Here is a 23,906-nt window from a genome sequence, read left to right as displayed (position 1 = left end):
CATCAGGCGGCCAAAATATTGGAATTTCAGCTTCAGCATCAGTCCTTCCAATGAACACTCAGGACTGATCTCCTTTAGGATGGACTGGTTGGATCTCCTTGCAGGCCGAGGGACTCTCAAGAGTCTTCTCCAGCACCACAGTTCCAAAGAGTCAATTCTTCGGCGCTCAGCTTTCTCCAGCTTAATGACTACATTGTTTTATTTCGTGTCCTTTGACTGTTTCCCTTTCTTTCTGCATCTCCTACTTCTCTGATTAAACTTATTCTTTGAGTAACGTTTTCCACAGACAAAAGGCAGGCAGAGGGCATGGGGAGCGGTGGGCAATGACCGTAGCGTCCTGCTCCGTTCCAAAGGGACCAAGATTCAGACCCCACTGTCCACACAAACAGTCCATCCCAAAGGAAATCATTCCTGAATATTCACCGGAAGGACGGATGCTGAAGCTGAAACTCCAATCCTGCGGCCACCTGATGTGAAGAACTGGCTCATTGGAAAAGACCCTGATGCTGGGAAAGATGGAAGGTGGGAGGAGAACAGCGTCAGGGGATGAGATGGCTGGGTGGCAGCACAGACTCGATAGACATGAGTGTGAGCAAAGTCTGGGAGGTGGTGATGGACATGGAGGCCTGGCGTGCTGCAGTCCACAGGGTCGCAAAGTCACACCACTGAGTGACTGAACTGAACTGAACTGAACTGTCCAAACAGAGAGCCCCAGCGTGAGCCCTTTGTATCTTCCCCATACCATGGGATTACCCACTCAAGAATGAACCAAGCATGGGCTCCAACAAGTGGCATTGTTACTGAAAAAACGGGAAGCGTAGGAAGTGTCTTTCGTAATGTCCTGCGCTATAAAAGGAATGGAGGGAGTGGGCGGATTAGGAGATGCGGATACCAGCCTCCCGCCCATCACCGCCGTGGACCAGGCCCATCGGCCAGGGTTGCGGGCTCCTCCGAGTTACCCTGCGGCTGGATGCATGGGTCTCCAAGTGTTTCTGTCACAGGCACCTGAGCAGTCGGGGCAAGGGTGGACCAGGAGGCTAGCAGGTGGGTGGAGTAAAAGCAGAGACAACTCCTCAGTCACATTCATTGGGAATGAATGGGCAGGATGCATGTTTGGGCTGTGGCCTTGTAAGTGAGAAGCCTGAATAAGTCAGCATGGGGTCAGCTAATGTTTGTTGGATGATGGATAGATGGGTGGATGGATGGATGGATGGATGGACAGATGGAAGGACAGATATGTGATTGGATATATGGACGGATGGATAGTTGGATGGGTGAGCAGATTGGTAAATGAATGGATGGATGGATGGATGGGTGGGTGAGTGAGTGGATGGATGAATGGATGGATGGATGATACATGGATGGTTGATAGATGGATGGATGATGGATGAATGGATGATGGATGGATGGTTGGATGATGGATGGGTGATGGATGGATGGATGATGGATGGATAGCTGGAGGGATGCTGGATGGATGGATGATAAATGCATGAGTGGATGATGGATGGATAGGTGGATGGATGATGGATGGGTAGATGATGCATGGATGGATGAATGGATGGGTGGGTAGATGGATGGATGGATGGATGGATGATGGATGAATGGATGGATAGATGGGTGGATGGGTGGATGGATGATGGATGGATGGATGGGTGGATGGGTGGATGGATGGGTGGATGGACACATGGAAGGACAGATATGTGGTTGGATAAATGGACGGATGGATAGTTGGATGGGTGAGCAGATGGGTAAATGAATGGATGGATGGATGGATGGGTGGGTGACTGAGTAAGTGGATGGATGAATGGATGGATGGATGATACATGGATGGTTGATAGATGGATGGATGATGGATGGATGATGGTAGAATGGATGATGGATGGATAGGTGGATGATGGATGGATGGATGATGGATGGGTGGATGGATGATGGATGGATGGGTGATGGATGGATAGGTGGAGGGATGATGGATGGATGGATGAATGGATGGATGGGTGGATGGATGGATGATGGATGGATGGATGATGGATGGATGGGTGGATGATGGACGGATGGAAGGGTGGGTGGATGGATAGAAGGATGGATGGGTGATGGATGGATAGGTGGAGGGATGATGGATGGATGATGGATGGATGGATGGGTGGATGGATGGATGATGGATGGGTGGATGGAAGGGTGGGTGGGTGGATGGATAGATGAATGAATGAATGGACAGGCAAAACAAAAGAGGAGACTGGGTCCCAGTCAGTCCCTTTGAATTAGCTTCCTGGGACAGTCATAACAAATGACCACATACTGAGTGGATTAAAACACCCTAATTTTTTCCTCTAACGTTTTAGAGGATGGAACTCCACAATCAAAGTTTCTACAGAGCGGTGCTCCCTCTGATGGCTCCAAGGGAGGGTCCTTCCTGCCTCTTCCAGTTTCTCGGGGCTGCAGGTGTCCCTGGGCTTGTGGCCGCCTGCCTCCGGCCTCTGCCTCCGCCTTCGCGCAGCCGTCTTCCGTCTGTGTGCTCCTGCGTCAACCTGTGCGTCTTCTGTTCTCACAAGGACAGCAGTCACACTGGCTTAGGACCCACCCTCATGGGCTCATCGTAACTTATACCTTAATCACGTCTGCATAGACTCTCTTTCCACATAAGGCTGCATTCGCAGGCACCAGGGTTGAGGACATCTCAAATAAATTCTCCCTGACGTCTTGCAGTCTTCATCCTAGTCAGAGGGAGAGAGAAGGTGCGCTGGAGAAGTCGAGACCTGGGGCCCTGCCCAAATGCCCCCACTCTGAGCCCCTCCCTTGCTCACTGACCCCTGCTGCAAAGCACAAGAACAAGTTCCATAAGAACAGTATCGCCTAAAGGGGCCGCTTTGAAGGCTGAGTAAGATCCACCTGTCTGTTCAACACTGCTGCTGCTAAGTTGCTGCAGTCGTGTCCGACTCTGTGCGACCCCATAGACGGCAGCCCACCAGGCTCCCCCATCCCTGGGATTCTCCAGGCAAGAACACTGGAGTGGGTTGCCATTTCCTTCTCCAGTGCATGAAAGTAAAAAGTGAAAGGGACGTCGCTCAGTCGTGTCCGACTCTTAGCAACCCCATGGACTGCAGCCTACCAGGCTCCTACACCCATGGGACTTTCCAGGCAAGAGCACTGGAGCGGGGTGCCGTTGTGGCAAGCAACTCCCTGATTGATTTCATGCTCGAGGGTTCATCCCGAATCTTGCAGGATTCCCTGTAGGCCTGTCATTGTAGGTGTTGCGGTGGATCGCTGGAGCTGTCATGATGTCCCTCTGAGAATGTTGTTGACATCCGTTTACACATGGGGAGACAGAGGCAGCAAGTGACTCTGTGACCTTCTCAAAGTCAGCCAGCCAGCCGATGGTCTACACTGCCTTACTATCATGGCGATGGTGATGGTGGTGGTGATGGTGGTGGTGATGGTGGTGATGGTGGTGGTGGTGGTGACGATGGAGGTGATAATGATGGTGATGGGGGTGTTCATAATGATGGTGGTGGTGATGGTGATGCCGGTGGTGTTGGCAGAGGTGATAATGATGGTGATGGTGGTGATGGTGATGGTAGAGGTGATTATGATGGTGATTGATGGTGGTGTTGGTGTGGTGATAATGATGGTGACGATGGTGACGACGGCGGTGGTGATAATTGCCGGAGTCCAGCTCCAGCAGCCAGGAATTCAGCCTGAAGGGGTGAGCGGTGTCGGTGGTGATAATTGCCGGAGTCCAGCTCCAGCAGCCAGGAATTCAGCCTGAAGGGGTGAGCGGTGTCGGTGAGAGAGAAACTGAGGCAGCCTCTCGGTTTTCCTTTGGACTGCCTGTTTATTTCAAGCTTATGATTCTCTTTTGTACTTTTACAAAAGCTTTAGGTCAGAGGTTTTATAGTTTTAGTTCCCAGAGACCCAGATTTATTTTTCTCCAAAAATCATTGTTGCCCCTGAAAAGGAGTTCCTTCCTCAGGAGTTCCTTCCTCTTATCTACTTTTTCTCCTGCATCCTTGTGAATACACTGTAACTCACGCTAATATCTGGGCTGCCTACTGCATTCCTCAGTTTAATTCTTATCTTTCTAAGTCCTATTTGCCCCTAGTATCCTAAGCTCACTATTTCTTAGAAAGGGCTTCTAGCTAATAATATCTCTAAAGTCCCTAATTTCTGTAAGCTATAGTAGAATATTGTAACATTACAGCAATCCTTAAATCTTTAGCTTCTATTTTAATTATTCCTAAGCCCTAAACTCAGCAAACTCCTTTGCCATGAACACGTTTCTCACAAATGGGCCTCAGATAGGAATCTCTCCCATGGCCTCAAGCTGTGGCCTCTGTGCTCACCCTGGAACACTCTTTTGTAAAAGTCCTTGAACAAATGTGAGTGATTAACTTAATGAATTATCCTTCGAGCACAGCTGCAGAAGGCTTTATGCCTTCTCATGCTCCTCTCAAAAACAATAAGCACCTTAATATTCTCTTCAGTCAACTCAGCCGAGGAAAGGAAAAAACAAGTCAGAATCACAAAGCCTAACTCCTTCATTCCGGGTCCGTGCCTACGGAACAAAGGGAGGGGGTTTAGGGCGGTGCCTCTGTTTTGCAAGCCGTGCCTAAGGCAGCTCCCGACTGATAATGCTGCTGATGGTGGTGGTGATGGTGGTGGTGGTGATAATGACGGTGATTGATGGTAATGATGGTGGTGGTGATAATGATGGTGATGATGGTGGTGGTGATAACGTCGGTGATGGTGCTGGTGGTGATGATAAGGACTGTCCGGTGCCCGGAGAATCTGAACCTTCTGTCTCACGGCTGTCCTTGATGCTAAAATCTGAGCCCGCGTGGAGATGGCTGAAGCGTTCTAGGGCGCGGCGGGAGTGGTGCTGGGGCCGCGCGGTGACTGCCTCAGATGCCAGCGGCTCCCGTCCTTTCCAATGGTGAGCTGTATCTCCGTTTTCAAAAGAAAGAGGAAAGAGGCAGCTGCCAGCCGCCGCCACACCCCCACCCTTGACTTCCTCATCCCGGGCTATAAACACTGTCTGCCCGAGCATTTGCTGAGCCCGCCTGGCTCCTGCAGGCTCTGAGTCACGCTCACAGGAAGCCAACGGCGCGGGTGTTGCTTAGGTGCCCCCCACCACAAGCTGCCTGTCCCTGCCACGGGTGGCCGATTTCCTTTCCAAGCTCAGCTCCCTTCTGAATAAACACTGCCGTCGCCATTTCTAAGCACCCATGCAAATGATGGACGGCCAGCTCTGGGCAGCCGAGCGGGACCGGGGCTGCTGGCTTTGTGCAGCCTCCCTCCCGTCTGTGGCTTTTTTTTTTTTTTTAATTAATATTCCTTTATTTATTTGCTGCACGAGGTCTTAATTGTGGCATGTGGGAGCTTTCCTCGAAGCACGTGGGCTCTAGTTCCCCAGGCAAGGACTGCGCCCAGGCCCCCCTGCATTGGGAGCATGGAGTCTCAGCCACAGAACCACCAGGGGACTCCCCCTGGTTCAGACTGTGATGGTCCGGTCACGAGGCGCCTTGCAACCGGGCTGATCTGTGAAAACATCACTCTTTGTCCACAGTTTGTAGCCCTTGCTTAGTCACTCCGCCGTGTCCGACTCTTCTGCCACCCCATGGACTGTAGCCGGCCAGGCTCCTCCGTCCGCGGGATTCTCCAGGCAAGAATCCTGGAGTGGGGTGCCATTTCCTCCTCCACGCTGTTGATTAAAATGGACCACGCAAGAGAGAGGATGGGGAACCAGACAGGATACCGGGGACCCGAGAGGCTGATAGAGACAGGAGTGAAGTGTAGGGCTCAGGAAGCTTACTGAAGAGCGGAGAAGATAGATAGACACGGATGAACACTAACATGGATAGATGGACGGATGAACGGGTGAAGAGAGATGGTGGACGGATGGGTAGATACATACATAATGGATGGACGGATAGACCAATGGATGAAAAGACAGATGGGTAGGTGCATGGATAGATTATAGATAGAAAATAGATGATAGGTGGGCATAGATACCTAGATGATACATAGATGGATGGATGACGGTTAATGATACATGATGATGAATGGATGGATGGGAGATAGATGATGATAGATAGATATGGATGGATAGGAAGACAGATAGATGGATGGATGATGGTTAAATGATACATGAGAGCAGGTAGATGGATGGACGGATGGATGGGAGATAGATGATAGGTCTATAGATACTTAGATGATTCCTAGATGGATGTTCAGTTCAGTTCAGTTCAGTCGCTCAGTCGTGTCCGACTCTTTGCGACCCCATGAATTGCAGCACGCCAGGCCTCCCTGTCCATCACCAACTCCCATGTTCACTCAGACTCGCTTCCATCAAGTCAGTGATGCCATCCAGCCATCTCATCCTCTGTCAGCCCTTTCCTCTCCTGCCTCCAATCCCTCCCAGCATCAGAGTCTTTTCCGATGAGTCAACTCTTCGCATGAGGTGGCCAAAGCACTGGAGTTTCAGCTCTAGCATCAATCCTTCCAAAGAACACCCAGGGCTGATCTCCTTCCGAATGGACTGGTTGGATCTTCTTGCAGTCCAAGGGACTCTCAAGAGTCTTCTCCAACACCACAGTTCAAAAGCATCCATTCTTCGGCGCTCAGCCTTCTTCACAGTCCAACTCTCACATCCATACATGACCACAGGAAAAACCATAGCCTTGACTAGACGGACCTTAGTCGGCAAAGTAATGTCTCTGCTTTTTAATATGCTATCTAGGTTGGTCATCGGAGTAGGTGATGGCACCCCACTCCAGTACTGTTGCCTGGAGAATCCCATGGACAGAGGAGCCTGGTAGGCTGCAGTCCATGGGGTCGCTACTAGTCGGACACGACTGAGCGACTTCACTTTCGCTTTTCACTTTCATGCATTGGAGAAGGAAATGGCAACCCACTCCAGTGTTCTTGCCTGGAGAATCCCAGGGATGGGGGAGCCTGGTGGGCTGCCGTCTATGGGGTCACACAGAGTCAGACACGACTGGAGCAACTTAGCGGTAGCAGTAGCAGTAGGTTGGTCATAACTTTTCTCCCAAGGAGTAAGCGTCTTTTAATTTCATGGCTGCAATCACCATCTGCGGTGATTTTGGAGCCCCCCAAAAGATAAAGTCTGACACTGTTTCCACTGTTTCCCCATCTATTTCCCATGAAGTGATGGGACCGGATGCCATGATCTTCGTTTTCTGAATGTTGAGCTTTAAGCCAACTTTTTCACTCTCCTCTTTCACTTTCATCAGGAGGCTTTTGAGTTCCTCTTCACTTTCTGCCATAAGGGTGGTTTCATCTGCATATCTAGATGGATGGATGATGGTTAAATAATACATATTAGCAGGTAGATGGATGGACGGATGGATGGGAGATAGATGATAGGTCTATAGATACTTAGATGATTCCTACGTGGATGACTTACAGGTACATGATGGATGATGATGGATACATTCATAAGTCGATGAAGTCTCTCGAGCTAGGTCAGGGTGTCTCAGACTCACCACAAATGACACCTGGGGCTGGACGACTCTCCGATGTGGGGAGTCCGGCACCCTGCTGCGTCCCTGGTCTCCACCCATCTCGTGCCAGGAGACCCTTCCGGAGGTGATGACAAGCAGAAACAGCTACATACACCGCTGAGTGTCCCCAGTGGGCGAGGGCGACCTGGTCACCCACAGCCGAAAGCCCTTGACCGCCGCAGGGCCCGGTTTAAATAGCCGCAGCTGGTGGACGGACTGCCCGTGGTTTTGAGGGATGCTGATACTCGGAACAGCGGCAAGAAAATCAGCATTAGCTGGACGGCGTCCAGTGCAGCATGACCAAGAGCAGCCCTTAGACGCTTGACCCAAAGCCACTGCCACGTGTCTGGCTGGGGCTGTGTCATGAGGATGGATCTGTAGACAGGCCCCGATCCCCTGGGAAGCTGTGAAGGCCAGATGGGAAGACCACGGGGCCACCCGCAGCATCACGGAGCGGGCCATCACAGTCCGGCCTCACCGTGAGAAGAGGTGTGTGTCTGTCTGGTGAGGCCGCTGGGAGTCTGCTTCTTCCCGCAGTTGGAGATACACCCCCAGCTGTGTGTCTGACCGTGGCCACCCCGTGACCTAATGACTAAACCTCAATTTCCTCTTCCATCAAACGAGAAAAACACCACTTTCTCATCACAATGATGCTGCCCTTACAAAATAAAAGAGCTTCTATAAATATAAAACCACACAGGCGAGAGGTGTCCACCAGCAAAACGGGTCTAACTGGCTCGAGAGGGTGCCCTTAGCTCTCCCGAGCCTCAGTCTAGAAATCCATACAATGGGTATATCAGCAGTCCTTGGTATTCAACGTTGCGCCGGCTCTGTGACTCCGTCATGGGACACGGGGTAAATTAAGGACACGTTGGTTATGGGCGTGGTGATGGTTTTTTTGGTCCTGAGGATTGGTCAGCTCCCAACGTTGCCCCATTGGGTCTCTAGAGCAGAGACAGAATGTCGGGGGACGTCTCGGTCTCCGTGATCACAGGAGTTGTTTCCTTAAAATATAAATGCTCTTGGCTCTGATTCTCTGCAGGACGCTAACGTGCTGTGGTACACTCAGCCACTCAGTCATCTTCGACTCTGTGCAGCCCCACGGACGGTAGCCCTCCAGGCGCCTCTGTCCGTGGGATTCTCCAGGTGAGAATACCGGAGTGGGTGGGCTGCCATGCCGTCCTCCAGGGGACCTTCCTGACCCAGGGATAGAACCTGTGGCTCCTGCATTGGCAGGCGGATTCTTTACCAGGCCAGCTCCAAAGCTAAGACAAGTATTAAAAGGATGGATGATTAGGTAGATAGATCCTTATTTATTTAGATAGATAGATAGATAGATCATGAATGGTTGGATGGGGATGAATAGATATGCAAGATAGAGGATAGATATAGGATAGATAGATGTATATACTTGTCTATAAATTAACTAGATACATAGAGATGAGAGACAGAGGTTAAGGAAAAGCCTTATGAGTATGGAAGATACGTTGTTGTTCAGTCGCTCAGTCGTGTCCAACTCTTTGCGACCCCGTGGACTGCAGCATGCCAGGCTTCACAGTCCTTTACCATCTCCCAGAGTTTGTTCAAAGTCACGTCTGCGGTGGATCGTGATAACTCCCAGTTCTGCTGGGTAGACCAGTAGTCTGGAGGCCGAGGGAAGCGATGATATTGTAGGTTGCATCTGAAGTCTGTCTGGAGGCAGAATTCCATCTTCCTCGGAGGATCTGTTTCTTTCCTCCAAAAGCTTTCAACTGATGAGACGAGGCCCAACCATGGTATGACAGGTCATGTGTTTTGCTCAGAGTTCAATGCTTTAAATGTGAATCACGGCTTTTTAAAGAAAGCAGCTGCGCAGCAACATCTAGGCTGGTAACTGACCACCTATGCGGATATTGTGTGGAGAAGGGAATGGCGACCCACTCCAGTGTTCCTGCCTGGAGAACCCCATGGACAGAGGAGCCTGGTGGGCTGCAGTCCATGGGGTCACGTAAGGCTGGATACGACTGAAGCAGCTTAGCATGCAGGCATGGAGATTGTGATGTGAGTTTGATCCCTGGGTCAAGACGCTCCCCTGGAGAAGGGAATGGCAACCCACTCCAGTGTTCTTGCCTGGAGAATCCCATGGACAGGGGAGCCTGGCGGGCTACAGTCCATGGGGTGACAAAGAGTCGGACATGCCTGAGTGTGCACACACACACACACACACAAGCACACACACACGGATATTTTAGACAAAATTGACTGTATTGGTTTGGTAGCAGTTTGCCTGGACTGCAGGCCTAACTTAAGGCTGACCCTGCCTCTCATGGCCTGGCCTGGCTCCCAAGGACCCGACCAGCTCCCTCAAGTCTCTGCTGTGCCCTACATCGGGCCCCCGGACGTGATCACACCCCTTGGTTTCTGTGACCAGCCCCTTAGTCCTCACACTGGGACCCCCGGGGTCTCGGCCACTCCCACAACCCTCCCCGTATGCCCTCCTGTGGGTATGGACACTCCGAGGCATATCTACTGTCCCAGGGAACCACGTGTGTCCAGAGCAGGGAAGCACCCAGGACTCCAGTGTCAGGCTCTTTAGTCACTGGGATGAGGTGATACTGTGTGGAGCTTCTAGTCACCGTGGCAACCACAGAGCGGGGAATCTCTCAAGGGTCCTTGGGGGTCTGGGGTGGGCAGGAACCCCCCGCCCCCACCCCTCCATCCAACAGGCCTCTTGCCTCGCCAAGAGCATGAGCCTGTTTCTCCTCCTGGATGACAAACCTCCAGGCTCATCCTCCAGGGGCTCAGAGCATGAGATAATGTGTTTTCTTCTCTTGTACGAGTCTTTGTGTGGACTTTTTTTTTTTTTTTTACTCTTATTGAGGCCTAAGTGATCAGAACACTGTCTTGAATGCAAACTCTGCAGCATGATGGTTTGGTACCACTACATGGAGCAGGGTTTAAGAAGGAAAAACAAAGATGCTTTCGTTAGTATCTATCAGCATATATTTCTGTTACAAATTTTAGACATGCATGCTAACTCACTCAGTCGTGTCCGACTCTTTGTGACCCCCATGGACTGTAGCCCCGCCAGGCTCCTCTGTCCATGGGGATTTCTCCAGGCAAGAATACTGGAGTGGGTTGCTGTTTCCTCCTCCAGGGGATCTTTCCAACCCAGGGATCAAATTCAGGTCTGCACTGCAGGCAGATGCGTTCCTGTCTGAACCTTTTTTTTTTTTTTTTCCCTAATCTAAGCGAGAAGATTCTAACTGTTGTGATCAGAGCCAAAGTAGAGATATCTTTTGTTATGTCCCTGGAGATTCAGCACATGTATGCGGACGGACAGGGTCCATTTTTTTTGATTCCCCACCACGGTGGGAAACCCAGGGTCCTTGGCCGTCAGCTCCCCGAGGTGTTACGTGATGTTTGTTATGCCCTTCACGGAAAGATAAACATCTGCTTCCTACGATCTTATCAGCTTCTCAAGCGTCAGCCCCTGGTCTCCTCTCGTCACCCAGGAAACCCAGCCCTTCTCCACCCAGGGGCCCCGCTTCTTGGTTGTTGGAGATGGGGCCTCAGACTCGAAGTGTGCAGAGCACAAGTGTTGGGTGGCTCGTAGCCCACAGAGCAGCTGAATGGTCAGAGCACAGAGAAACGCCTCGTGTTGATTCACTCCGCGGGAAACAACAAAACACCAGATGCCTCTTCCGTTATGCACCCTGCTGACCTGGGAATGCCAAAATACCGCTGACTTAGACGTGGGACTCTTAGGGGCAGAAATGTGCACCTCGGAAGTTCAGCTGGGGAACGTAGTCACCCCCAAGACCTCAGAATATGACCCCCCGTTTTTGTTTTTTTTTTTCGGAAACAAGGTCCTTACAGAGGACAGTCTTTTAAGATCCTTTTTGCAGCAGAGTCCTCTGGGGTGTGGTCCCTAATCCAAGGATCCTCCAGGCAGCTGAGTGGTAAAGAACCCGCCTGCCCATGCAGGAGATGGGGGTTCACTCCCCAGGTTGGGAAGATTCCCCTGGAGGAGGAAATGACAACCCACTCCAGTGTGCTTGCCTGGAGAATCCCATGGACAGAGGAGCCAGGCGGGCTACAGTCCACGGGGTCGCAAAAGAGTTGGAAATGACCGAGCAGCTGGGAACGCACATATGCGCCGCAAGGGTCAGAGACCATGAAACCCAGTGCACGGAGGGTCATTCATCCCAGATTTCCTTCCCTCCCTCCGGACACCGCAGACATAATGATAACGTCCACGCAGTTCCCGAACGGAGCATAGGACTCCTGGGCCTGCAGCAAACCTCACGCATTTCAAAGGACGAAACACATTCGGCACACGCAGCCCAACCCTCATGGAACTGGGCTGCAAACCAGCAACTAAAAGAGGGCCCATGACCCTTCAAGGGCTGGACGATTCCAAATAACCCGAGGGTGAGAGAAAGGAGCGTGAGAGAGACAGAGGAGATTTCTCACGAATGACACAGGGAGCAAAGGAAGCTGAACTTGCGTGTCCAGTCGAGTCTGACTCTTCGCAACCCCGTGGACTGTAGCCCCGCCAGCCTCCTCTGCCCATGGCATTCTCCAGGCAAGAATACCGGAGTGGGTTGCCATTTCCTCCTCCAGGGGGATCTTCCCGAACCAAGGCTCGAATCCCCATCTCCTGCACGGGCAGGCGGATTCTTTGCCGACTGACCCGTCACGGAAGCCTGTGACAGTCTCTAGGTCCATCCATCTCACTGCAGATGGCATTCTTTCATTCTTTTTCATGGCTGAGTAATATTCCGTGCTGGACGTGCAGCAGTCTCTTTCAACTAGTCCTGTGTCGATGGACATTTATGTTGCCTCCATGTCTTGACTGTTTTGTAAACTCATTTGTATTATTTTTTTTCATGTCCTACACACCAGCAATTGTATGTATTGCTCATATTCTGTATTTTGGGGTTCTACATACATACAAAAATAATATATTTGTCTTTCTCTGAACCATTTCACTTAGCACAAGAGGGGTGTTGTACTTGAGTGTTTTCGTGGGGACAGAAGAGACATAGCATACATATTTACCATCTGAGCCGCCAGGGAAGCCCCTTACGACTCAGGTTTCCTTGTGAAAAACGCCCGCAAAGTCACGCTTCCTCATTTTAATGGTTTTAGCATTTCAACACGCAGTTACATCCCATAGGAATGAACAGTGAAGCAGGAAATGGCAACCCACTCCAGTATCCTTGTTTGAGCTGAGCAGATACAAACTTTATATACACACGATGGATAATCAACAACATCCTACTGTATAGCATGGGGACTATATTCAACACCCTGTCATAAACCGCAGTGGAAAAATACACGAACGAGAACGTACCAGTTCAGTTCAGCCGCTCAGTCATGTCCGACTCTTTGTGACCCCATGAATCGCAGCACGCCAGGCCTCCCTGTCCACCACCATCTCCCGGAGTTCACACAAACTCACGTCCATCGAGTCCGTGATGCCATCCAGCCATCTCATCCTCAGTCGTCCCCTTCTCCTCCTGCCCCCAATCCCTCCCAGCATCAGGGTCTTTTCCAATGAGTCAACTCTTCACGTGAGGTGGCCAAAGTACTGGAGCTTCAGCTTTAGCATCATTCCTTCCAAAGAAATCCCAGGGCTGATCTCCTTTAGGATGGACTGGTTGGATCTCCTTGCAGTCCAAGGGACTCTCAAGAGTCTTCTCCAACACCACAGTTCAAAAGCATCAATTCTTTGGCTCTCAGCCTTCTTCACAGTCCAACTCTCACATCTGTACATGACCACAGGAAAAACCATAGCCTTGACTAGACGGACCTTAGTCAGCAAAGTAATGTCTTTGTTTTGAATATGCTATCTAGATTGGTCATAACTTTTCTTCCAAGGAGTAGGCGTCTTTTAATTTCATGGCTGCAATCACCATCTGCAGTGATTTTGGAGCCCCCAAAATAAAGTCTGACACTGTTTCCACTGTTTCCCCATCTATTTCCCATGAAGTGATGGGACCAGATGCCATGATCTTCGTTTTCTGAATGTTGAGCTTTAAGCCAACTTTTTTACTCTCCTCTTTCACTTTAATCAAGAGGCTTTTTAGTTCCTCTTCACTTTCTGCCATAAGGGTGGTATCATCTGCATATCTGAGGTTATTGATATTTCTCCTGGCAATCTTGATTCCAGCTTGTGTTTCTTCCAGCCCAGCGTTTCTCATGATGTACTCTGCATAGAAGTTAAATAAGCAGGGTGACAATATACAGCCTTGATGTACTCCTTTTCCTATTTGGAACCAGTCTGTTGTTCCATGTCCAGTTCTAACTGTTGCTTCCTGACCTGCATACAGGTTTCTCAAGAGGCAGGTCAGGTGGTCTGGCATTCCCATCTCTTTCAGAATTTTCCACAGTTTCTTGTGATCCGCACAGTCAAAATGAGTCACTTTGCTGAACAACAGAAATTAACACAACATTATAAATCAACTATACTTCAAAAAAATAAAGAAATTAATAGAAGCTTAACTGACATACTAGCTGCACGTGTGTGTGTGTGTGTGTGTGTGTGTGTGACTCAGTTGTGTCTGACTCTTTCGTGACCCTGTAGACTGCAGACCACCAGGCTCCTCTGTCCATGGGATTCTCCAGGCAAGAATATTAGAGGGGGTTGCCGCTTCCTCCTCCAGGGGATCTTCCCGACCCAGGGATGGAACCCGGGTCTCTTGTGTCTCCTGCATTGGCAGATGGGTTCTTTACCACTGAGTCACCTGGGAAGCCAGGTACAGGGTTTTATAAACCTTTAGCCGTGTGAATCTTCCTTTTCATTAAATGCATTGGAAGATCTGGACTGGGATTCACCTCCTCCAGGGCATAAATAACATCCAATACATTGTTTTAAACAAAGGAAACCAACCCTGAGTATTCACTGGAAGGACTGATGTTGAAGCTCAAGTTCCAATGTTTTAGCCCCCTGATGCCAAGAGCTGACTCATGGGGAAAGACCCTGATGCTGGGAAAGGTTGAAGGCGGGAGGAGAAGGGGACGACAGAGGATGAGATGGTTGGATGGCATCACCGACTCGATGGACATGAGTTTGAGCAAGCTCTGGGAGATGGTGATGGACAGGGAGGCCTGGCGTGCTGCAGTCCATGGGGTTGCAAAGTGTCGGACACGACTGAGTTACTGAACAGCAACAAGCTTGTGTACGAAGCTGCACAATAGTTATGCTGCTCTGATCAGCTTTCACCCGAGGACCACTCACTCGGAAGAAACGTTTTAGCACGTCGGCCCTGCGCTGCTACAGGAAGTGAAAACCATCTCAAAACGTGTCAATGCTAACACCTATTTTTGTTGTCTTGAGTTGGACGAGGTGATAAAAGGAGTCCCAACGCAGATTTGGACGACATTAAATTTAGAGTCTGCAAAGATGATAAAAATGAAAGACAAGGTCACAAAGAGAAAGTGGTAAAGTGAACTTAAAAAAAAAGATTTAAAGGAAAAAGGACAGGGATATTGCAACATGTTTTCCATCGTTTTTTGAAAGATTTTTTTTTTTTTTGGATGTGGAACATTTTTACAGGCTTTATTGAATTTGTTCCAGTCTTGCTTTTGTTTTAATGTTTTGGGTTTTTTGGCTGAAAGCACGTGGGATCTGAGCTCCCAGACCGGGGGATGGAACCTGTACCACCTGGGAAGGCGATGTCTTAACCACGGGACACCAAGGACATCCCTCCCCAGTCCTTATACATACAGTTTCTCCACGGGCTGTTTCAATGAATGAAGGAGTGTTATTTCCCAGGAAAGAGTTAGCACGCCCTGGAAACCCTCACGAAGGCCAGCCAGCAGTTGTATCTTAAAATGGCATGTGGTTCACAGCGTGTCGGGAAAGCACACGCCTCCTTTGAAACTTAACATGTTAGCCGTCACCCTTGAAAGTCTTTTCTCGTGCACAGAGAAAGTTATCACGGCTCGCGTTCCCTGCGGGCTGCAACAAAGGACCATGAACTGGGTCAGGGAGGAAGGGAGAGCGCTGAAAACCACGGGCATCTGTCAAACTCATCTTCCCAGCGGCAGAGGGACAGAGGGACGCAGGGACAGGGCGGGCTGGGGAGGGGGAGGGGGATGTCTCTGCAGGAGCATAAAGAAATTCACTCCGTTTTCAACGTGCACCTGGGGGTCTCTTTCCACCCACCACATGCCTGGAAAGCGCTCTGTTTACCCGAGTCCAGAAGCGAAAGCCAGACAGAAACTCAGAGACACGTGAAACCCTGCAGGCCCCAGACAGTCACGCTGCCGACGGCTCCCGGGGCTGACACTTCGTGCTTGTCAGGAATCATCTCTCGACACAGACAGAGCCGGGCCCAGCCCCGGACACTCCCGGGGTGCTCTCACACCCTGGCACGCTCTTTTGTGGTCATGGAGAAGGTCACTGGAGAAAAGTCCCTGCCTTGGGGTTTCTTGGACTTTCCCCCACGCACGGGAGGTGGATTTGATGTCTGGTAATGGCAGGAGGAGAAGGGGACGACAGAGGATGAGATGGTTGGATGGCATCACCGACTCCACTGAGTAAACTCCAGGAGTTGGTGATGGACAGGGAAGCCTGGCGTGCTGCAGACCACAGGGTCACAAAGAGTCGGACACGACCGAGCAACTAACACTCTTGCCTCTGCGCCACTTAGAAGGACCCCACGGTGACTCCAGGCGACCTGGGCTACCCATGGTCATCTCCTAGCCCAGGGCAGCCCCAACGGCATTGCTCAGTAGCCATGTGGCGTCTCCACGCTCTGCACAGGACACCGAAAGCTCACGCCAGAATCAGTGCAGAAAGTCCCCTTTTCCCTCCTTCCCAATCTGAGAAGCTCTTCTATATTTTATCTTGACGATTTTTTTTAATCTTATGTGATTTGATTTTGCTTCAGATTCTTTTACATTAGACATTATTACACTGAATGAGACTCCTTGGGCAGGAACTGAGTGTTTTATTTGTTTTATATGTGGTGCAGTCTGTCTGCTAATCCCAAACTCCTGATTGATTTCCCATCTTGGCGTTCCTGGTGGATCAGCTGGGGAAGAACCCACTTGCAATGCAGGAGACCCGGGTTCGATCCCTGGGTGGGGAAGATCCCCTGGAGGAGGAAATGGCAACCCACTCCAGAATTCTTGCCCAGAGAATCCCATGGACAGAGGAGCCTGGTGGGCTGCAGTCCACGGGGTCACAAAGACGTGGATGTGAGGGACTTCCCTGCTGGCTCAGTGGTAAAGACTCTGCCTGCAATGCAGGAGACCCAGGTTCAATCCCTGGGTCAGGAAGATCCCCTGGAGAAGGGAATGGCTACCCACTCCAGTATTCTTGCCTGGAAATCCCATGCAGAGAGGAGCCTGGTGGGCTACCGTCCATGGGGGTCACAAAGAGTCAGACACGACTGAGTGACTAACACTTTCGCTTTCTTTCACTTCAGCTGCCAAACAACAAAAGCAAACCCGTATTTTACTTTCTTGAAAATATTTTTCAGGTTACTTTATCTCACGTTATTTTGTTTTTGCCTTTAAATGCGATTTTTAAGAATGGATTTTTCAGTGTGTAATACAATACTGTTGTCACTGGGCACAATGGCTTAGGCAGGTCGGACCGCCTGTGAGTGTCTTCACACAGGATCTGTGTTTTTTGTGAGTTTCTCTCCCTGGGCATCACGTCCTGAAGGCTCATCTCTGTGGTGGCCTGTCTCACAATATCCTTCCCTTTTCACGGTTGTATAATATTCCACAGTACAGCTGGACCTCACTGTGTAGATCTATTCCGCAAACAATTAAAAATAGAGCTACCGTGTCATCTAGGCATCCCAGGTCTGGGTCTGTGTTGCTATCCTTCAGTTGCTAAGTTGCATCCGACTCTTTGCGACCCAATGAATCGCAGCATGCCAGGCCTCCCTGTCCATCACCAACTCCCGGACTTCACTCAGACTCACGTCCATCGAGTCAGTGATGCCATCCAGCCATCTCATCATCGGTCGTCCCCTTCTCCTCCTGCCCACAATCCCTCCCAGCATCAGAGTCTTTTCCAATGAGTCAACTCTTCGCATGAGGTGGCCAAAGTACTGGAGCTTCAGCTTCAGCATCATTCCTTCCAAAGAAATCCCAGGGCTGACCTCCTTCAGAAGGACTGGTTGGATCTCCTTGCAGTCCAAGGGACTCTCAAGAGTCTTCTCCAACACCACAGTTCAAACGCATCAATTCTTCGGTGCTCAGCCTTCTTCATATGATTTCCTAAATAGTTCCTAACTAGCAGCTTTTCCAAAACAAACGGATATTAAATATATTCCAACAAAACCTCATTTCAAGTTGCTGCACTTTCTCATCATCCACTAGCAAGTCTTAGGAAGTGATTCCTGAATCTGTTTCAGTGAGACTGACTTCGTTTTACCCTTGTTTTTAAAAGAGGTACTATGAAAATGCGTAAAATCCCCTCTGGTGACCTCGTCCACTGCCACCAACTGCCCCCCCGCCGCCCCGCTACAGGGACCCCACCGTGAAAAAGAGGAAGCTTTTCCATTGCGGGCAGGCTCCGAGAGTTTCGTAACGTTTGCGCATTTAATTAAAGCATTCAGCTGACAGATTACCGTTAAAAGGCGGCCGACTGTGTCCCTGGAGGGTTGTGGACTGTGTCGGTTGAAGTGCTGGCGGGCGGATGGGCAGTAGGGTCCCCGGGAGACGCGGGGAAGCTGTCCTTCCGCCCCATTTCTGTGATCTGGTGTCTGTGATCTGGGCTTTCCCCCTCTGAAGGGGGCCGGGAGGGTCTCCCCAGCGCCTGGCTCGAGTCTGCTCACCCAGGACGGCCTCCCTCCTTGCATCCACGTGAGTCACGGGACCCGGGACGGGACGGAGGGACCACAAAGGGAACAGTGTCCCCCACGGAGGCCCCGGGAGGCGTGGGGACGCCAAGTGTCCATTTTAAAGATGACGTGTATTAATGGGGTTCCCAGGGGGCACTGCTGGTAAAGAACCCGGCTGCCAACGCCGGAGATACAAGAGACGCGAGTGCGATCCCTGGGTCAGGAAGATGCCTGGAGGGCATGGCAGCCCACTCCAGTGCTCTTGCCTCTGGGCTACAGGCCACGGGGTCGCAAAGACTCTGGCCCGACAGAAGCAACTTAGCTCGCAATTATGAATAATTGTGCCGAGAGGGCTCACGTCACATCAGCTCTTCTCAGGACTGTGTGAGAGTAACCCGGGCACCCCAGAGACGTAAGGGTTACTCGTGGGGTTTGCAGAGAGGACAAAGGGTGTGAACGGGTCATGAGATGGGGTCTCTAGGGATGCCTGAGGCGTACATGGAAACGTCCCCCATCCTTCCACACCCTAAAGTGCTCTTGTTGTCGTGCCTGTTGAGATGGAAACAGTGGCTCTGAGTTGAGGAATCTGCCTAAGATCCAGAGGCAGGGAGGGGAGCAGGTGGGCGCCCAAGGCTGAGTGCATGTGGCTACCGTGGTGTCCAAGCCTTGGTCAAAGGAGGAGATGACGGCTCTGTGGACTCCTGGCTTCCCACCGGAGGGGTTGGTGCACGCGGGCTCCCGGTGGGTGAGTCATAACGGTTTTGGTGGGAAACCATACAGATTTGGCTCGTGAGAAGCATAGGTCGACGCTGAAACCGACAAGCTGGGTCATCAGAAATGTCGGGGAAGCTTCAGGAGTGGCTTGATCCAGGGGCTGAAGTCATCATTTATGCCCTGTCTGCTCCTGTCTTCCCTGAGCAGGGGAACACAAAGGGCCTGGACACAGGTCAGTGCAGGGGATACGAGGGGCCTGGACGCCAGGTCAGTGCAGGGGACACAAGGGGACTGGACGCCACGTCACTGCAGGGGACACGAGGGGCCTGGACACAGGTCAGTGCAGGGGATATGAGGGGCCTGGACGCCAGGTAATTATGGGGGACACAAGGGGACTGGACGCCACGTCAGTGCAGGGGACACGAAGGGCCTGGACACAGGTCCCATGCAGCGGGAGACATGAGGTGATGGCTGGGTAGCTAGCTTGTCCAGAGTCCCAGCCCCGGCCGGTCCCCATCCCCAGCATCCCTCCCTCTGTTGGTCCCACCCTCTTCCTGTGACATCACAGAGAGCATCCAGCTCCCCTCGACCTCTCACCTGCTCCCTCCCTGCCTTCCATCATTACCAGGAGCACCCCACCGTGTCCGGCTCTGAACTTAGCGCCGAGCTGACCATGTCCCACACCAGGCCCTTCACCCCTCTGCACCTCAGGGTCCCCAGAGAGCCCCGTGGACAGAGGTGCGTGGCCGGCTGCAGGGCACAGGGAGGCAAGGAGTCGGACACGACTGAAGCGACTTAGCAGGCACGCCCACGGGGCGATGCCCTCCAAACACCGGACGACGTGGCCCGAGGGCTCCGGAACTGTGGCCCGACTCTTCCTCACTCTTTCCCCCCGGGACGCAGGGCCCCGGAAGGAGTCATGTGTGACCTTCGCAAAGAAGGGAATGAGAACTGCAGCCCCCGGCCAGCTCTCCCAGTCCACGGAGGCGTCTGGGAACATCCTTCGTGCAAACAGTGAGGACGCCCAGGCCATCTCTTCCTCTCTTCAAGTCCTGGCGGGCATTCAAGGACCCTCGGGGACCGCAGACCCAGACACGCAGGCGAGCAGTCAGCTCGAGACACCCAGCACTGACCGAAGGGGTGCGGATGATGGAATCAAGGGAGGGACGGTCTCCAAACGAGGCGCGAACGGGGAGCCAGGGAGTCTGCGGGGCAGCAGGCCAATGAGATACAGCAAAGCACCCCAGACCCAGCCCTAGGCTTTCCCCTGGTGTTCACGAGGCTTGTTTTCAGAACCAAGCCAGCATTTGAACCATGCGCAGTTAACCCCTCGAAGTAAACAATACGCGCGTCCGTGTTAGTCGCTCGGCCGTGTCCGATTCTTGCGACCCCGTGGCCTGCAGCCCCGCCAGGCTCCTCGGTCCATGGGATTCTCCCGGCAAGGATACTGGAGTGGGTTGCCATTTCCTCCTCCAGGGGATCTTCCCGACCCCGGGATCGCGCCCCGGTCTCCTGCGTTGGCAGGCGGATTTGTAACCATCTGCGCCACCAGGGAAGTCCCAAACCAATACAGGGGCATTTAGGATATACACAGCGCTGTTCAATCCGTCGTCTCTGGTTCTAGAACATTCTCAGCGCCCCCAAAAGGAGACACCCACCCCCATGAGTAAGGTCCCTACTCCTTGCAGACCCTGCGAAGCAAAAGTCTGCTTGCGTTCTTTGTTTTTTTTTTTTTTAACGTCTGTGTGTTTGCCTGTTCTGGACGGAGCTGGAAGAGGCGGGAAGGACCCTCCCCTGGAGCCTCTGGACGGAGCTCAGCCCTGGGTCCCCTTGAGCTCAGAAGTCTGGTCCCCAGGACTCGGGGAGGATGGATGTGTGTGGTTTTAACCCCCCAGTTTGGGGTGTTGGGTTCCGGCAGCCTCAGGAGACTGACCCATATTGGCAAGTTTCCATTCTCTCTGTGGGCACCGGGAAGCCACAATCCCCAGTTGGCACTTTCTACCATAGACCAGAGCTCAGCCTTCCACACCTCTTTATTGGTTCATCTCTGCTCACTTTCTGGCCCCGCAGAGAAGCCCAGGAGTGTGGGCAGCCCCTCCTCCCACCCAGTGTGGAAGCATCACTTACTCGCTCAGCCATGTCTGACTCTTAGCGACCCCATGGGCTGCAGCACGCCAGGCCTCCCTGTCCATCACCAACTCCTGGAGTTTGCTCAAACTCATGTCCATCGAGGCGGTGATGCCATCCCACCATCTCATCCTCTGTCATCCCCTTCTCCTCCTGCCTTCAGTCTTTCCCAGCATCAGGGTCTTTTCCAGTGAGTCGGTTCTTCAAATCAGGCATCCAAAGGACTGGAGTTTCAGCTTCAGCATCAATCCTTCCAGTGAATATTCAGGACTGATCTCCTTTAGGAAGGACTGGTTGGATCTCCTTGCAGTCCAAGGGACTCTCAGGAGTCTTCTCCAACACCACAGTTCAAAAACCTCAATTCTTTGGTACTCAGCCTTCTTTACAGTCCAACTCTCACATCCGTACATGAAAAACCATGGCTTTGAGGAGACGGACCTTTGTCGGCAAAGAGATGTCTCTGCTTTTTAATAGACTGTCTAGGTTTATGGTACCCTTGTTTCCCAGGAGAATTAGCCGTTTTCTGACCTCGTATTGCAGCCCTCTGGCCCTGCAGATCCCTCTGAGGTTGGTGGTGAATGAGAGTTCCTTTGAAAGTCCACTGACATCTCTCCTCTTCCTCATTAAACAGCTTCCAAGCTCTGCCTGGTTTTCATTCACTCATTTCCAGACCCAACTCTTACTGACTGGGGGGCGGGTGGTCAGTGTCTGACCGTGTATCTCAAAACACCTATATTCATTTCGTCCGTAAACCACACAGGCTGATTGTCACTCCATCAGCTAACTCTCAGCAAAGCGCCATGTCTTTCCTACGTTCCAAATGAAAACCAGAATTAAGTTGGCAAGCCCTGAAATGTCCTTCTGGGCTCCCCTCCCCCCGGGTCATCTGGGACCCTCTCCGGGGGACGGGCTCTTTGGAGACCCTTTCTCCGAGGGTCCCAGATTCACCGAGTTATCCTTGTAGGTTTTGGTGTGTGGTCTGTCCAGCCTGGGAGACTCTAGTCTCTGACCTTCTCCGGCTGAGCTTGCGGGGGTCGGGGCTGGGGGTCCAGATAGGAGACGTGTCTGTGAAGTTTCATGTCTAATAGAGACTAGTACCCAAGAGGGCTCACTACGGCGCCTTCGCTTAAAATATCCTTTTCTGGGGGAACGCGAAGCACCTCCTGAGAAATTGCCAAGACACGCAGCTGGGTGTGTGTTCAGTGGCAAGCCAGCGAGCTTTTCCATGGTGCCGGGTCTTCCCTGGTGGCTCAGGCGGTAAAGAATCTGCCTGCAAGCCAGAAGACACAGGTTCGATCGCTGGGTTGGGAAGATCCCCTGGAGGAGGGCATGGCAATCCACTCCAGTATTCCTGCCGGGGGAAATCCCGTAGACAGAGGTGCCCGTAGGGTTGCAAAGAGTCGCTAGGCAAGCGACGTAGCACGCATACGCTGGGGAATCAAGGGTGTGCAGAACTCTCTCTATATCTCTGCCTTTATCTCTTCGTCTCTGTGACTTTCTCTGTCTACTGATCTGCTAAGCAAATCTCTCCCACTTCTTCACACAGCTGGCGTTCTGGTTCACCCACGAAGCAAGCCCTTGTGACTCTCACAACACATGCAACCTGCAAACTCCTATTTCCCGGCAGGTCCGCCGCCCAACCCCCTACGCCAGGCCAGCTCTTTTCTTTTTTCTTTTCTTTACACAGTGGTGCTTCACTGTTCATTAATGCTTAATTAATGCATCCACTTTGAGTGGCTTCCTGCCTTAGAGACAGAGGCTAAATTGGCAGGTGTGATTCAGACACGTTTGACAATGGAAAAAAAAAATTAAAGAACAAAGCACTGTCATGCAAAAGAATAGCGGAGGCTTTTTTGTTTTTTCTTCCCCCTTTGGGTAGAAAGTGGACTCTGGCTCGTTTGGGGAAGTCTGGAGAGCAGAGAGAAACACACGGGAGGCTGAGAACCCTAGGCTGGGTGGCGGAGAAGACAGATGAAAATCACACACGTGTGGGCATGCAAATGATCTGTGATTCTCTGCGTGCCGATTGTGCAATTGTGGGGCTCGTGAACGGGGGACAGAGATAAGAGCCCTGCCCGTGCCTCTCTGCTCAGCCCTCCTGCGATCCGAGCTTTCCACTCAGAACACAGAGGGACGGGCGCCCGGTCCAGTTTCCACCCGCCACCCCATCTCCAGCGCTCCGTCTGCAGAACAGAGTCCCCTCAGGGACGACACAGCAGAGGTAACGTCCCGGGGTGACAAAGACAGGGGAGGCACCCTGGAGAACGTGGACTCTTGAGGTCATCAGGCCCTACTTAGAGTGTGGTTCTGGCCTCACAGTGACCGGAGGGTCATGGAATGCGCAAGGGCCCTCTTAACAAAGCCCGGCGTGGAATAGAGCTCCCGTTTCCTCGCCGGCGGGCGGTGGACGTCGGTGTTTTCAGATCCCAGTCATTCTGATACCGGTCAGGTGGCAGCTCGTCCTCAGTGGGCTGTTACTTTACAATTACCTGACGGGCTTACGACCTGTTCCTTCTTTTCCTGGGCCTCTTTGCCGTCTGGACAACTTCTTCAGTGAAGGTCTTGGATGTTTGGCCACCCCTTTTTCAGTTGGGATGGTTATTTTCCTATTGATTTTTTAAACAGCTCTTTACATATTGTGGATTCTGGTCTTTCCACCCACCCACCCCCGCCCCACACATGTCTTTTGCGAATATTTTTCTGGAGTCTACAGCTTGTCTTATTTTATGGACAGACTTGTTGGGAGAGCAGATAT

The 23,906-nt window shown here is 51.8% G+C and overlaps 1 protein-coding gene across 3 annotated transcripts in view; it reads left to right on the top strand.

The window, feature by feature from the left end:
• Positions 1 to 23,906, top strand: part of LOC101114246 (P2Y receptor family member 8) — a 54,016-nt gene that overhangs the window by 5,889 nt on the left and 24,221 nt on the right. The window contains exon 1 of one of the 3 annotated variants that reach the window (XM_060408561.1): positions 17,825 to 18,332. The exons of 1 other annotated variant lie outside the window; for it this stretch is intronic. The gene's annotated coding sequence lies outside the window, so the exon portion shown is untranslated. Of the gene's footprint in view, positions 1 to 17,824; positions 18,333 to 22,356; positions 23,373 to 23,906 lie in introns of those variants that run through there. One more of the 3 variants, XM_060408560.1, reaches the window with a different exon arrangement.

The sequence above is a fragment of the Ovis aries genome, chromosome Y, assembly GCF_016772045.2.
Source record: "Ovis aries strain OAR_USU_Benz2616 breed Rambouillet chromosome Y, ARS-UI_Ramb_v3.0, whole genome shotgun sequence".
Taxonomy (NCBI): domain Eukaryota; kingdom Metazoa; phylum Chordata; class Mammalia; order Artiodactyla; family Bovidae; genus Ovis; species Ovis aries.
Note: the sequence above shows the minus strand (reverse complement) of the source record. Positions and strands in the feature narration are given on the sequence as shown.